Genomic DNA, 622 nt, shown 5'->3' on the forward strand with positions numbered 1-622 from the left:
TATGTTACATGTTGTTGAATTGTAATTGGATTGAAAGAGGGTGGTGTTCTGAACAATCTGATTATATGAATGACTTAAATACTCCACACATACAGTGATGTTTATTGTATTCTTTTAAATGTGTAGGGTATATTGACATGGACACAGAGGTTGATAAAGTGGTAAGTATGGTGTAATTGTTTGATTTTGTTATTCATTGTTTGAATTTGTTGTATTTAATGTACTAAGATTTGGTTTCATCTATTCTTGCAGGATCAAGTTAGAGTTAGACATCGAGTACAAACACAACACATACTTGAACTAAATAGTTCTCTGTCATCATTTCAAAAGGAAAGAATAAAGAACACACCCTTTAAATTTGTAGTTGATTTAGTTAACAATGTCTTCATATCTTGCCCAGTTCTTTTAGAATTAATTAGAAGGTGGGATGTTGTTCATAAAGGTTTTAGGATTAGGGAGAATGTAGTCCCTTTTACAGTTGAGGATGTTTGTTTTTGTTTGGGTTTGTCCAATGCCGGTGAAACTATTAATCTCGAAAATGATCATGGTGGCATTGTGAATAACTTCTTTAAGGATGAGGACATAACACCTTCAACTATAATGGAAAAGTTGAGGGATAAAA

This window comes from Vigna radiata, unplaced genomic scaffold, assembly GCF_000741045.1.
Source record: "Vigna radiata var. radiata cultivar VC1973A unplaced genomic scaffold, Vradiata_ver6 scaffold_454, whole genome shotgun sequence".
Classification (NCBI taxonomy): Eukaryota; Viridiplantae; Streptophyta; class Magnoliopsida; order Fabales; family Fabaceae; genus Vigna; species Vigna radiata.